This window comes from Pygocentrus nattereri, chromosome 28 (genome assembly GCF_015220715.1).
Source record: "Pygocentrus nattereri isolate fPygNat1 chromosome 28, fPygNat1.pri, whole genome shotgun sequence".
In the NCBI taxonomy this organism is placed as follows: Eukaryota; Metazoa; Chordata; class Actinopteri; order Characiformes; family Serrasalmidae; genus Pygocentrus; species Pygocentrus nattereri.
In genome coordinates, this window is record NC_051238.1 from 7,708,864 (window position 1) to 7,721,644 (window position 12,781).

The window sequence follows — 12,781 nt, forward strand, 5'->3', positions numbered from 1 at the left end:
GACACACTGCTGTGTTTGATGTTTTCATGGCTCGTGTCTGTGATTTTAGGTCTGTCAGTTAACAATTAATTATCACCGAAGCAGTAAATGATACACTCATGCATTTCTCGCCTGCTGTAACGACCTGCACTAACAGAGCAACTGCTTTTAATCACACCAAACCTGGCAAGTGTGAACACAGAATAGCACCACCACTGCCCCAGGACAGCGCTGTGTTTACTATCACCAACAGTCTTACACCAGACTGAAGTGACACTGATGTGGTGGTGGTGTGTTGGTGTGTGTTGTGCTGGTCTGAGTGGATCAGACTCAGCAGCGCTGCTAAAGTTTTTAAACTCTGTGTCCACTCACTGTGCACTCTATTAGACACTCAGAGACGACAGCTCATCTGCTCCTGCACAGTTTGTGTTGGTCACCCTCTAGTCCTCTATCAGTGGTCACAGGACGCTGCCCACAGGACGCTGCCCACAGGACGCTGCCCACAGGACGCTGCCCACAGGACGCTGCTGGCTGGATATTTTGATTCTCGGTCCAGCAGCGGTGACATTAAGGACCAGAACGACACACACTAACACTGTAACCAGTGTCACTGCAGTGCTGAGAATCCCATCACCCAAATAACACCTGCTTTGTGGTGGTCCTGTGGGGGCTTGAACCCTGAAGAAAAGGGTGAAAGGGGCTAACAAAGTATGCAGAGAAGCAGATGGACTACAGTCTGTAATTGTAGAATTGCTGCACCTATATGGTAAGTGGAGCTGATAAAATGGATAAAGCTAGACCTCGAAATCAAAAACAGCATCACATCTAAAAAATATGTGCACCACTAGTGACAGCAAAAGCATGTAATATGATATTAATTATTCCTCTTTCATAACTCATTAAAACAAGAGGAGAAATTTGGTGCAAGTGTGAATTTTAAACATTCAATCCAAAACACAACTGGGTTTGTAAGTAGAGAGTAGAGTAGCGGAGATTAGCAGTTGTTGTTGCGCGAGGTCTTGTTTTGCAGAAAGAACAAACATCCATTTTTTTCAAGCTTTTGTCATTTTGTTGACAAAAACAAACAGAAAAAGTCCAAACCTGCTGATACATGTACATGTAAGTCATTACATAACTGTTTTAATTATGCAATTAATTATTATTGCAATTATGTAATCACTTATATACAACAGTTAGTTTGGGCCACGCGAGCTGATTGGTTGAGAGGCGGTCTAACTGCGCTGTTATTTCGCCATAACATCACAGGTTTTTCACCAACACTATATCACTCTGCTGTGATGTTGTTGCTAAGCAACAACTTGAAAATGGACAAAAACTAAAAATGGGACTTTTTAAAATCACATTTGACCGACAGCCGAGTTGGTCCGACTCTGAAGATGAGACGACACTAAATTCCCAAACTGTCAGTTTGTCTGTGTGGAGCTGGAGAACGAACTGCCGGCTGAGCAGAGAGTGGGTGGAGCTCGTTACTCTGACGTAGCAACAAGCTGCTCGTTAAGGAGCTTTAATTAGGAGAAAGGAAGTGAACATTAAAACATTAAACGCTGCATTCACGGCCAGTTTATTAATTTATTACTGTATTTATTTAGCTGTTTATTTAGGAATAAAACTCTCAAGGTCGAATAACATCACGGCTGTGATGAGCTACGGCACTCGGGATGTTATTTTGTGATAACACATTCCCTCTCGTCTTCTACTGCAGCAATACTTTAGACTTATAAAAGTTAACACATATAGAAGATGTGGACCCAAACACACTGCTGTCTGCACCAGAGCAATTAAACTACTCAGTGATGATTACTTTTTCAAGGTAAATAACATTGTGAAGGGAGTTTTTATTATTACCTTAATTAAAGACTAAAGTCAGATTCTGTCAAGTCCAGAGTATTTAGTCATATTTAGCTACGGATCCGCTGACTGGTCAGCAGCACCAATAAAAGCCAGTGCTTTAACAGTCCTATCAATACAATTAGCCAAAGCACTGTGCGCATGCCAGTCAAATTATACAATCAAGTGTGACTGGTAATAACAAGTAATTGGTCACAATCATTATGCTTTATAAGCTAATGATGCATCACTGAGGGGGGGAACAAAAGCCTTCACACTTTCACACCATGGTGTGGTATTGATTAGAGGGAACAATAGAGTCACAGGGGTCTTGGCCATGGCCGCCAGCAAATGGAGGGGGGTTGTCTCTGGGTCTTTGGGTAAGGCGGCGCAAACAAAAGGATTTCACTCCTTACACTAACACTCCATATGGGGCCCAACACTGAGGCGAGTTCATCCATCTGCATCTTAAGCACTCCGTGGTGCGGGTCACACGGGAGATTCCACCACTAGCTTCATATCAGAATTACACTAACTGTGGTGTTCAGGTGTCTGCTGAAGTTAAAGAATGGAAAATTATTCATATATTGTAGCTCTTACGATACACAACCTGGTGCACTGATGCTAACGGGCTAAGAAAATCAGTTGCACAAAGCAAAACCTAGCCACCCAGATAGCAAGCATATGTATCGGTCAGCTGGCTTGGTAAGGTCAGCACCTCGCTGAACCACCCTTGGACCACCCAGATTACAAGGTCAAGTAATTTTAAATCTCCTCAAACAGATTTTCCATGCACACAGACTTTTATTTTGGAAAATAAACTAAGACAAACACTACATCTACTAATATCTACTAAGAGAAAAAAAATAATGACTAAGCCTGATAAAAAAATGATATAAAAAAATTTTGGAAAATGTTGTATCTGACTAACCATGTTTACTGGCAGCCTAATAATCCATTAATAATCCGACTAATAGCTCAATTGGAATAGTCTAGTTTAATTGAGGCCATTCGGAATAAAATTTCTATCCGGTTGAACGAGCTGGGTAATCCTGTAAATAATCTCTTAAATAGAAGAATAATATCTGTGCAAGCAGCTGTATCCAATCACATTCCCTATCGGAAAGTTTAAGTACGTTCTGTGCATGGGCGTCGAGTCATAGTGAAAGCTTATAGAGTTCAACATGGCGGGAGCAGAAATTGGTCTACAGAGGAGATGAAGTTTATACTCTGATCTTTTTCTGATCTTTGGGTTTTTTTGTTTTTTTTGGTCAGGCTTGAGGCTGCCCCTGCAGATAGGCTAACTTGCTAACAGTAGCACTGGAGTTAACCAGCGCAGCAGAAAATGGTGATGCCTCTTCGGCATCCACGCGTTCTCTGCTCCTCAGAGGATGATTCGCCAAAAACGTGTGTGTGTCAAGGTTGAGAACATTGATCCTTTTGGTTCGATTTAAAGCTAGCTAGAGTAGTTACAGCTGCACTGTCTCTGCTTTCCATCCGATCGCTTCTTGGCAACTCATTCACGTTAAGGCACTTTCACAGAAGCAAAGTATAATGTAATATAGCTACTTAATCTAAAAAGAAGGGCAGAAGTATCACAATTTACATTCCTGTTGAAACTTCACGGCATTTCACTGAATTGCTGGCCTGTGAATTTTCTGATTTTTCATAATGCTATGCAATGGATATCCAAATAGCAACGTCAACAAAGGCAGTTCGACGAGTACTGGAATATCTATGCACATCACTAAATTAGACAAAAAATAATAATACTTTTGGGGGTCAAAAAAGTCATAAAGTTTTTGGGTCCAAAAAAGTGAATTAATCCTAATTGATCTTAAGACATATTAATTAGTGACTATTATGAATTATTTAGTAGGTACTACGAATTACACAGTACTTATTTGGTATGTCCTATAGTGACTACTATGAAATAATCAGTATTTACTGATGAGTATCTTTGTTCAATATCTACTACGAATTATTAATTATTTACTACAAATTATTCAGTAGCTACTACTGAATGACTGGGTATCTACTATGTGTATTCAGTATCTACGATGAATTATTCAGTAAGTACTATGAATTTTTCAGTATCTACTATGAATTATTCAGTATCTACTTAGTCACTACTAGGACTTACTCAGTACCTACTATGTAATGTCTATATGTACTATGGTAAAATGTTATTCAGTAACTACCATGTAGTTTAGTAACTGTTTAGTAACTACCTGAATTACTGAGTGTGTACTGTGTGTTATTCAGTATGTACTGTATCTATTATGATTTATTAACTAACTCCTACGACTCATTCAGTAAGCAGTATGAGACTAATGTAACAGCTCTTCAGATATGAGAGCAAGGAATTGAAGTGTAAACTCACATTCTGGGCCTTCCAGTCTGAGGGGTAAACTAACGTATCTGTTTAAAACGATGGCCTCACTGCTCGCTGAGGCAGGTTTGCCGTTCTAGAAGAAATGAAGGAGAGTTTAAATAATTCACACGCTTCTCTCTGTGATCCCATATTAGCCGTGATGAGAGTTTTAAGGAAGTGGAGTGTAAGATGTAGAGAACATTTCAACCTCATTAGCCTGTGTAGTAACAGAGAGTCGGCAGAGGGGAGATGGAGATTAATACAGATTATTAACAAGAAACCCTGTAATCAGGACTGCTGAAATCCACTAATCCACACACTGCTGGGGGGCAGAGAAAGAGAAAAAAGAAAAAGACAAACTCAGGTAGAGAGAGAGAGAGAGAGAGAGAGAGAGAGAGAGAGAGCGGTAAAAACAAAGAGGAAAGAAAGAGTGAAAGTAAGGGAAAGAGAAAGAAAAAAAATAAAAGAATGGAGAGAAAAACAAAAGGAGCCTGAAAAAAGAGAGAGGGAAAAAGAGAGAGGAAAGAGAAAGAGAGAAATGGGGAAAGAGACAGGAAAGAGAGAGAGAGGGGGAAAAGAGAGAGGAAAGAGAAAGAGAGAGGGAAAAAGAGAGAAGAAAGAGAAAGAGAGAGATTGAAAGAGAGAGAGGAAAAAGAAAGAGCGAGAGATGGAAAAAGAGAGAGAGGAAAGAGAAAGAGAGACATGGGGAAAGAGAAGAAAGAGAAAGAGAGAGGGAAAAAGAGAGAAGAAAGAAAGAGAGAGATTGAAAGAGAGAGGAAAAAGAAAGAACGAGAGACGGAAAAAGAGAGAGAGGAAAGAGAAAGAGAGACATGGGGAAAGAGAGAAGAAAGAGAAAGAGAGAGGGAAAAAGAGAAGAAAGATAAAGAGAGAGGGAAAAAGAGACTGGAAAGAGAAAGAGACAGACTGATAGAGACAGAGAGGAAAAGAAAGAGTGAGAGAGGAAAAAGAGAGAGAGGAAAGAGAAAGAGAGACATGGGGAAAGAGACAGGAAAGAGAGAGACAGAAAAAGAGAGGAAAGAGAAAGAGAAAGTGGGAAAAAGACAGGAAAGAGAAAAAGAAAGTGGGAAAAGCCAGGAAAGAGAAAGAGAGAGATATGGGAAAGGGAGAGAGGAAAGAAAAAGAGAGAGAGAAAAAGACAGGAAAGAGAAAGAGAGAGAGGGAAAAGGGAGAGAGAAAAGAAAAAGAGAGAGAGGAAAAAGAGACAGGAAAGAGAAAGAGAGAAAGAAAAACAGATAGGAAAGATAAAGAGTGAGAGGGAAAAAGAGAAGTAGGAGAAAGAGAGAGAGAGGGAAAAGAGAGAGGAAAGAGAAAGAGAGAGGGAAAAAGAGACATGAAAGAAAGAGAGAGAAAAGAGAGAGGAAAGAGAAAGAGAGAGGGAAAAGACATAAAAGAGAAAGAGAGGGAAAGAGAGAGACAGAGGGAAAAAAGAGACAGAAAAAGAGAGAGGAAAGAGTAAGAGATATTGAAAGAGAGAGGAAAAAGAAAGAGTGAGAGACGGAAAAAGAAAGAGAGGACAGAGAAAGAGAGACATGGGGAAAGAGAGAAGAAAGAGGGAAAAATAGACTGGAAAGAGAAAGAGACAGGGAAAAAGAGAGAAAAGAGAAAGAGAGAGATTGAAAAAGAGAGATGGAAAAGGAGAAAGAGGAAAGAGAAAGAGAGGCATGGGGAAAGACAGTAAAGAGAAAGAGAGAGAGGGAAAAAGAGAGAAGTAAAAGAAGGAAAAAAGATAGAGGAAAGAGAAAGAGATAGAGGGAAAGAGAAAAAGAGAGGGGGAAAAAGAGAGGAGAGAGAAAGAGAGATTGAAAGAGAGAAAGAGATGTAAAACGAGAGGAAAGAGAGAGAGGGGGAAAAGAGACAGGAAACAGAAAGAGAGAGAGAGAGAAAAGAGAAAGAGACATGGGGAGAGAGGAAAGAGAAAAAGGGAAAAATAAAGAGGAAAAAGAAAAAGAGAAAGGGAAAAGAGAGAGGAAAGAGAGAGAGAGGGAAAAGAAAGAAAAGAGAAAGAGAGGGAAAGAGAGAGAGGAAAGAAAGAGAGATGGTGAAATAGACAGGAAAGAGAAAGAGGGAGGGAAAAAGAGACAGGGAAGAGAAAGAGAGAGGGGGGAAAAGAGAGAGGGAAGAGAAAGAGAGAGGGAAAAAGACAGGGAAGAGAAAGAGAGAGAGAAAAGAGACAGGAAAGAGAAAGAGAGAGGGGGGAAAGAGAGAGGGAAGAGAAAGAGAGAGGGGGGAAAGAGAGGGAAGAGAAAGAGAGGGAAAAAGACAGGGAAGAGAAAGAGAGAGAGAAAAGAGACAGGAAAGAGAAAGAGAGATGTAAAATGAGAGGAAAGAGAGAGGGAAGAGAAAGAGAGAGTGGGGAAAGAGAGGGAAGAGAAAGAGAGGGAAAAAGACAGGGAAGAGAAAGAGAGAGAGAAAAGAGACAGGAAAGAGAAAGAGAGATGTAAAATGAGAGGAAAGAGAGAGAGGGGGAAAAGAGACAGGAAACAGGAAGAGAGAGAGAGAAAAGAGAGAAAAGAGAAAGAGAGACATGGGGAAAGAGAAAGAAAAAAGAAAATACAAAGAGAGACAGACTAAAGAAGATTTTAAAAGAGATGGAGAGAAAGAGAGAGAGAGGGAAAAGAGGGAGAAAAAAGAGAGAGGAAGAAATGAAGGGAGAGAGAGGGAAAGTGATGGAGGAAAGAGAAAGAAAGAGTGAGGAAAAGAGAAAGAAAGGGAAATGACAGAGGAGAGAAACACAAATGAGAAAGAAAGGAAGAGAAAGAAAAAAGAGGGGGAAAAGAGCAAGACTAAGGAGAAGGAGGTGGGAGAGAAAGGAAAGAGAAGAGAAAGACAAAGTGAGAACGAAACAGGGAAAGACAGAGAGAGAGAGACAAGAATAAAGAGGGAAAAAAGGAGGAGAGATTCTTCTTAAGATGAATGAGTGCCTCTCGCTGCAGTGGGAGGGAGGAGGAAATGAATCTGAGGCTTTACAACGTGCTGCTAACATTACAGTTGGATTGTGTTGATACAGAAAAAGACTGATGAGAACCAATAAAAACGCCGAGCACTTGTTCACGGGCGATGAGGATCTGAGCGGAACCGGCACCCAGCGTCGGTGATGCCGCTCCCCGTAGAAGCTCATCACGACCCGCCGCTGCCTCACGACCACTCATGTGTGAATACATAAGGTGCGGAAAATGGAAATGACGGAAAACGAGGGGAAGCAGTTTTGTTCTTGAGTTGCTGGAATCATTCTCTCTCTCTCTCTCTCTCTCTCTCTCTATCCCTGTCTGTCTCTCTCTCAAAGCTTGGCAACGTGATGGAGACCAACTGCTGTGTGGACTTTTGGTGAAAACGAGCCAAATTGCTCGGAGACAGCCCCGGCTCTGCTGATGCCGCAGGCTGGCACACATCTGCTGCTGGGTAATTTCACTGAGACGAGTTTGTCTAGAGCGCTTGCTGTCAGATAGACCTCGCTGATAAAACTATAATAACTACAATTACATTTTGGGGGGATATAGTAAAGCAAATTTGAGTAAGTTCCAATAAAATATTTTGTCCTCAGTCTGGATTTGAACAATTCCTACTTCGGTCCACTAAGTGGCAGCTATTCTCCACTAGACAGGAAAAGTCTAGCCTTTCACTTGCAACACTACAACCTTTAAAATTAGGAAAATAAAAAGTGCTGTCAGAAAGAAAGACGACAGGAGCCTGTAATGAGGTGCAGAATGCAATTAGTTTGCTTTTCTTGCATTTTCTTACAGAGCAACTGGGACAGGAGTCAGGCTCCAGTCCTCGCAGGCCAAATCTCTACAGAGGACAAATTTCCACACGAGGCCTCATTAAACACACCTGATTCAGCTCATCAGCTAATCAGCAAAGCCTTCATGAACTGAATTCAGAGTCTTAGATGAGAGTAAACGCTAATCTCCACCGCACTTTGGCCCGGAAGTTCCAAAATTTGACATGCCTGAACTAGGAAATGCTTTCTTCCAGGTCCGAAAAAGTTAAACGGAGCATTAAAAGGGCTCCTGTAGCAACCCAGGGGTGATGGATCCTGCTCCTGGAGATCTACTACCCTGAAGAGTTCAGATCAAACACACCCTCTAAGGTTCATGATTAAGAACACTCTACCATTGAGATTCTCCTGAAGGTCTTCATTACCTGGACCAGGGGTGTTGTGCAGGATTGGAGATAAACTCCGCAGGGTGGTGGATCTACAGGACCAGGATTGAGCACCCCTGACCTGAGCACTGGCCCTATCAGGCGATCCCATCCATGGCCAAAAGTCCAGCGCAAGCTAAGGCAGGTGTGTGCTAGCAGTTAGTGTTCTCCTCCAAGCGTGTCGGCCTGTCCAACGAAGCTGTGCTAGCAGTTTAAAAGGATGTGGAGGCGCGCTATAAGCACATGCTAGCCTTCCCCCTCCCAGCTGGGAAGCAATGCACGATAGGAGATCTAGCTTGTAGTAGGAATTGGCTACATCTAATTGGCAGGTTGGAGGACACATAAAAATATATCCTGATCATATTTTTAATATTTCACTGCTGGTACCTGCTCACAGTCAGAAAGTCTCTGAGCACCTTTCTGTGGAATCCTTACCCTTTTAACCACATTCACCACAGCAGCCACAGCCACACCTTTAACAAAGAAAGTGTGGTAAATCAAACAAAATGTGCTCTTTGATCAACGTGCAAACCCAAATGCAACCTGAGAGACATACTGACAGTCTGACGGCACTCCCCCCGTGGCGGACGGCACAGCAAAATGCCCCGACCTCCTGCTTTCCTCATTTAAGATGAAACGGACACAAATGAACACTGTACGGATTAATTCAGCACCGTTAGCGTAAATCCAACACTGAGCAATGCTGTGCGGCCTTTCTACCCCAGTGCTCATTTCCTGACCCAGTCGGCTTTTGTATGCGGGTCTGTGTGTATTTTTTTTAGATTATCCTTTCGCCTGAAATCAAACGCATTCATCCTGTATAACAGCTGAAGGTCCCAGCCACCTCTGGGGAGTCAGCAAAGTCCTCAGCTAATTAAAACCTAAAGAGTTGGATTAACTCTCCCAGTGTCCGGTCATAAAGTCCTGCATAAAAAAGAATTATTCGGCCAAGAAATGTTTGCTTTCCACAGATTGCTTCTTTAATTTAACACTGGAGCTATGAGGCCAGTATAAAAGAAGTGTTCTGAATGGGTCACTCATTAACCGCTTGCATGGCCAGGGCCCACCAGCAGGCCCAAAGTTTTAGCACACACTTCTATCTATAACCTAAGAATAGCACAGCCAGTTTGCTCTGAAGTCCTGGAGCAGTACACCTCTTGTCAATGGGCTGGTCAGTAACTTTAGTCAGGGAGCCTAACTGTATCATAATCCACTGAAATGATATTTTCTAAGTCGTGTTGACTCCACACTCCGTCTTGTCTCCAGGCTTTTTATTTTATTGTTGTTTTAAATCCACTCTTGTTCCTTTCGAGGAACATTTACATTGTTTGTACCTTGATGAACAAAACATGTACTTGCACAGCACCTTTATAAGCCTATGTATGTTATGAGCCCTGGATTTTAAAGGGTCAACTCATTACAATATAGCACTTACAATACAGTGAACTGGCTGAAGAAAAACCAAAGAACGATGAAAAGATGCTGGCAGTTTGAACAACACACCAACATGGATGAAACACTATGTAGTTCACTATTTCTGCACCCGGGAGTGATTCTGAACGCAGCTTGTGTCAGTAAGAAGTTGGGTGACATAGACTTCCATTATTGTTTTAGCTACTTTAGCCTTGTAGCTCAAGTACAAACCTCACGAAGCAAACCGGTCGACCAAATATGTGGAATAAGGAGTAAATTGCATACATTAGATTTTTCAGTCGACTGTTCCTTTAAGGTCTAAATCCATTTCACTCTTCGCCCCTACCCCTCAGCCCTTAGTCCTCCGTTGTGCGTGTTCACGTCTAGGGGTGAACATGTAGGTAAGGTAAGGTATTTAGAGATAGAGGGGTAGGATGAAGGGTTAGGGCTACATGGAACTCCAAACTGAGGTGCTGGAGCCTATCCCAGCGGTCATCGGGCAGAAGACAGGATACACCCTGGACAGGTCGCCAGTCCATCACAGGGCAGAGAGACAGACAGACACAATCACTCACACTCACACCCAGGGGCAATGCAGCATGTCCAATTGGCCTGACTGCACGTCTTTGGACTGTGGGAGGAAACCGACGCAGACACGGGGAGAACATGCAAAGGCCACACAGAGACGACCCCGGTCACCCAGACCCGGTCACCCGGCCGGGGAATCGAACCCAGGCCCTCCTCGCTGTGAGGCGAAAAACCAAAAACTGGGCCGCACAAACAAACATGAGACTTTTCTCTGTTAAAAAATTAAGATAACCACTGTATAACCTTAGATTAGTGTCGTTTCAATGTATTTTGGTCATTTTCTTCAGAATAAGCATAAAAATTTGCTAATAGTACGCTAATGTCTCGGTAGCTAGCTAGCTAACTTTCCCGCTCCACCTTAAATAGTGCATTAGTTCTGACACCTGAAGCACCAGAATGTACCTTCTGCTCCATTTAAGGTGGAACAGGAAAATTCTAACAAGAAGCTGGTGAATAGCTGACTTCAGCTTCATATCACCACAGAATTAGGGGTGGGTGATAATAAACAATTGTCATATCGCCCCTTTTTGAAGGCGTATGACGCCCTAAATGTAACTAAAGCCCAGCAGTGAGGCGCTGAGCTTTACCCTCCTCTGCTGTCACTGCAGACGGGCAGCGTCGCCTACAGAGCAGCGCTAGTAGCTGTTAATGAAGTGATGCTCTTTTAATTGAAGGGTTCCATTTCAGAGGAGAAGATCTCAACTACTATGCCTTGTTACTCAGTTCCAAGGGGCAAGATGACACTCAAAAACGAGGGGTAGGGTAAAGATAACAAATGGGACTGGGCCTAAAACCGTGTTGAGTTCATTCATAGTGTAGTATGGACTCTAACAGTGTTGAATGAACTTCTTATAGTGTCAAAAGTCACTTCCAAAGTGTCCAGCTGGACTTTAAGCCCTTAAATGGCCAGGACCCACTGGCAAGTCTAAACTTTTACAACACCCTTCTATAACCTAAGAATAGCTCAGCCAGTTTGCCTTGTAGTCTATGTAGTTACTGAATAATAAGAGTTAGCATGTAACAAGCCTGGGATTTTGTGAAGGGTTAAAGAGCCGATTCCTATTTTCTCACAAATGGTTCACTTACAAAATTTGTGTAGTTTTATGCACCAAAAAGTCATAATTCATTACATTGCATGACCATTTACCAACCTTTGTTCATCCTAAGCATCAGCCTGTTTTTATTACTATGCCTTTAAAACTAATATGTAAATATGCTATGTTCTGATTGGCTGTCCTGTATAATACTCCTTACAAGTTACAGTTAATACAGCTTAGAGCTACATGTATAGCTAAACTGCTGAAGAAGGCTGAATATGCAGATATATGTACAGGTTTTTGTGACATCACAAAAACAGTGAATTCAAAACAGGCATTTCTGCAGCTTAGTCTATATATATGTACGGAGCCTTGCGGATGACATCTTGTATAAATAAAAAATGCGTGACCACGCCATATTAACGAGTGGGAATGAGATCCTAATGCGTGGTCATGACTTACTAAGGCGCGTGATCGAGACAGTGCCTTGCTAAGTCATGGCCACGCATTATTTTGTATTTATACAGATTGCCACATATATACGGCACGTATTTAGGATGGTACGTACTGTAAGCAAACTGTGAGAAAAATGTTGATATTCCAATTTTTCGTGATATGGGTCCTTTAACTTAGCACTGAGTGTTGCTGCAAGTGGACCGACTAGCCCTCCTCAAACTCCCCCGACAGGGTTCGCTCTCCCCGGCTTCACCTCGCTGCCTGGGTCACTCTCGTCCGCAGCGAGCGGTGCTGGAGAAAACACCCGGAGCCGCCGGGCGGAGAAGAATGCGGGCTATTCAGCCTCAGCAGGCCGGCTCAGGCTCATCCAGCACCTCGGGCTCAAACACACGACCCGGCCGCGGCGAGTCAGCGTGATTTCTTATTATTTTACTTAAGCTGCCTAAATAACTCGGTCCACGCAGATTAAAGTTAGACAGCGGCGCGCAGTCGCAGCTACAGGTCTCTAAACACGCTGCGAAGTCCGGAGTTTTGTGACACTGAAGCTGAACAAATTCACCGCAGCCAACTTGTTCAGGAGAGCGGCGCCCCTGACAGCCTCGGCTGCTTTCGCTGCTCTACGTCAGTCGGGGTTACTTGAGGGGAAGAGATGAAAACATCCCTCAGCAAACTCGCTTCAAAGCACAAAGCACGGCGTTAAGCGTCTCTTACCGTCCGCAGAGCTCCACGCGAAGGCTCGGTGCACCGACCGCAGGGGTGATATTCAGCAGACCTCGCCTGTCCTTTCTCCTTTCTTATTAGTCTTCGCGCTGAAGCTGCTGGAGTCTGTCCGCTGGAGGGTCCTCCGCCCCCCGCTGCTGCTGCTGCTGCTGCTCGGAGAGGAGCGACACGAAAACTTCTCCGAGCCGAAGGTAAGGAGCCCACA

At 43.0% G+C, this 12,781-nt stretch overlaps 1 protein-coding gene across 2 annotated transcripts in view; it reads right to left on the reverse strand.

Moving 5' to 3' along the window:
• plxnb3 (plexin B3) overlaps nt 1-12,781 on the reverse strand; it is a 152,827-nt gene extending 140,046 nt beyond the window's left edge. For both annotated transcript variants that reach the window (XM_017719454.2, XM_017719453.2), the window contains exon 1: nt 12,568-12,781. The gene's annotated coding sequence lies outside the window, so the exon portion shown is untranslated. The remainder of the gene's footprint in view (nt 1-12,567) is intronic.